Source organism: Phyllostomus discolor, chromosome 1 (genome assembly GCF_004126475.2).
Source record: "Phyllostomus discolor isolate MPI-MPIP mPhyDis1 chromosome 1, mPhyDis1.pri.v3, whole genome shotgun sequence".
Lineage (NCBI taxonomy): Eukaryota > Metazoa > Chordata > Mammalia > Chiroptera > Phyllostomidae > Phyllostomus > Phyllostomus discolor.
The window spans coordinates 55,851,760-55,854,658 of NC_040903.2; positions in this window are offsets into that span (position 1 = coordinate 55,851,760).

Below are 2,899 nucleotides of genomic sequence, written 5' to 3' on the forward strand. Positions count from 1 at the left end.
GAAGAGATGTGAATAATTGTTACCAGTTGGAAGAGTGTCATCAGCTGAGTTACTGGCCCCAATTCTTCACTGCTCCCACATTCATATCGTTGCCACAGTTTATCTGTGGGAGGAATGTACTCCCCTGAATTTTGACTTTTGACATAATTACTTGACTTACTTTGGCCATTCAAAATGGTAGAGTAGACAACATGTTCATTTCAGCCTAGTCATATGGGGCTGTTTCTTCTTGCATTTCTTCCACTGCTATCAGAAAGACATGACATCTAGCTTGCTAGTTTGAACAGAATAAGGATCACATGAAGCAGTGCTATTTCATCCAAACCACAGACTTTCTATGAGAGCAGAGTTGTTCCAAGCTGCCACAATCTGAAGAACAGCCATCTAGCAAAGCCCAGTCTCAATCATCCAAACTACAGACAATCTCCAGAACCATGAGAATAAATAACTATTGTTCTTAGCCATTGAGTATTAAGGTAGGTTTTTATACAGCATAATCATGGCATTCACACTACCATCCACTTGGAGCTTCCCCCAAATCAATTCCCCTACTTCCTTACTTTATTTTTTAAGAATATTTTATTGATTATGTACATATTAAGTATATTTATTGGCTATAACAGTTGTCCCATTTTTTCCTTCCCTTTATCCCTCTCCACTCTGCGTGCCCCCTCCCTCCAGCATTCCCTCCCTTAGTTCTCATCCATGGACCATACATATAAGTTCTTTGGCCTTTCCTATACTATTCTTAACCTCCCCCTGTCTATTTTGTACCATTTATGTTTCTTATTCCCTGTACTTCCCCCCCATTCTTCCCTCTACCCCTCTCCACTGATAACACTCCACATGATCTCCATTTCTGTGATTCTGTTCCTGTTCTAGTTGTTTGCTCAGCTTGTTTTTAGGTTCAGTTGTTGATAGTTGTGTTTGTTGTCATTTTACTGTTCATAGTTTTGATCTTCTTTTTCTTTTTTAAATATAATTTATTGATTATGTTATTACAATTGTCCCATTTTTTCTCCCCTTTATTTCCCTCCAGCCTGTATGCCACCTCCCACCATCATTTTCCCATCTTAGTTCATGTCCATGGGTCATACACATAAGTTCTATGGCTTCTTCATTTCCCACACCATTCTTAACTTCCTCCTATCTATTTTGACCTACCATTTATGCTTATTTTCTGTACCTTTTCTGCCATCCTCCCTCAACCCTGCTGATAACCCTCCATGTGATCTCTATTTCTGTGAATCTGTTACTGTTTTACTTGTTTGCCTAGCTCATTTTTTGCTTTTTTTTTGTTTTTAGGTTCAGTTGTGAGTTTGTTGTCATTTTACTGTTTGCGTTTTTTATCTTCTTTTTTTTCTTAGATAAGTCCCTTTAACATTTCTTATAGTAAGGCCTTGGTAATGATGAACTCCTTTAACTTGACCTTATCTGGGAAGCTATTTATCTGCCCATCCATTCTAAATGACACCTTTGCTGGATAGAGTAATCTTGGATGTAGGTTTTTGCATTTCATGACTTCGAATATTTCTTTCCAGCCCCTCCTTGCCTGCAAGATTTCTTTTGAAAAATCAGCTGATAGTCTTTTAGGAACTCCTTTGTAGGTAACTATCTCCTTTTCTTTTGCTCCTTCAAAGATTCTCTCCTTATCTTTAATCTTGGGTAATGTAATTATGATGTGCCTTTGTGGATGATTCCTTGGGTCCAACTTCTTTGGGACTTTCTGAGCATCCTGGACTTCCTGGAAGTCTATTTCCTTTGTCAGAAAAAAATAGACTCCATTGTTTTTTTCAAATAAGCTTTCAATTTCTTGCTATTCCACTTCTCTTTCTGGCACCCCTATGATTCAGATGCTGGAAAATTTAAAGTTGTTCCAGAAGTTCCTGAGTCTGTCTTCATTTTTTTTTAATTCTTATTTCTTCATTCTGTTCTCATTTAATGTTTATTTCTTCCTTTTGTTCCAAATCATTGATTTGAGTCCTGGTTTCCTTCCCTTAACTGTTCATTCCCTCTATATTTTGCTTTATTTCACTTATATAGCCTTCATTTATTCCTTTATTTTATGACCGTAGTCAATCATTTCTGTGAGCATCCTGATTACTGGTGTTTGAATTCTGCATCTGGTAGGTTGACTATCTCCTAGTCACTTAGTTCATTTTCTATAGTTTTGATCTGTTCTTTTGTTTGAGCCATATTTCTTTGTCTCAACCCACCTGTTATGTTGTAAGGGAAAGAACCTTAGGGATTTGCCAGGGCAGGGCAACCCACTTCACTGCATTATGGTGCTGTGTGTGGAGGAGGGGTCAGAGAGGGAACAATGCCACTTGCTTGGCTCTCATTCCTCTTTCAGTCACTTCCCTACTTCCCACAAGTGGATTGTGCCCTTTCAGGTGTTGATTCCCCAGTAGGTGGGCTTGTGTGTGTTCTAGGATCCTGTGGGCCCCTCCAGTGGAATCTCTTGTGAGACTGGGAGTTTCTCCTGCAGCCATAATCCCCACATGTTTTTTCAGCCAGAGGATTTGAGGCTTTAGTTTTCTGCTGGAACCCTGGGTTGTGCTGCCTGTCTCGCTGCTCCCAGTTGTTCCTCTGGCTTATCTGCACATGACTGTGGGATACCCCAGTCTTCCAGCCAAAGCCTTGCTCTACCCAGTCTGCCAGCTGCTGCCTTGTGGCACACACTCTCCACCCTCGCTTTCCATCTCCTTGTCTCTTCCCCTTCTACCAATCTGGGTGAATGTTTCTTTAACTCCTTGGTTTTCGGACTTCCATACAATTCAATTTTCTGGTAGTTCTGGGGGGTTTTTTGTTTTGTTTTTAAATTGATTGTTATCCTTTTTTTTGGTTGTGCAAGGAAGTGAAGCATATCTACCTATGCCTCCATCTTGGTCAGAAGCCC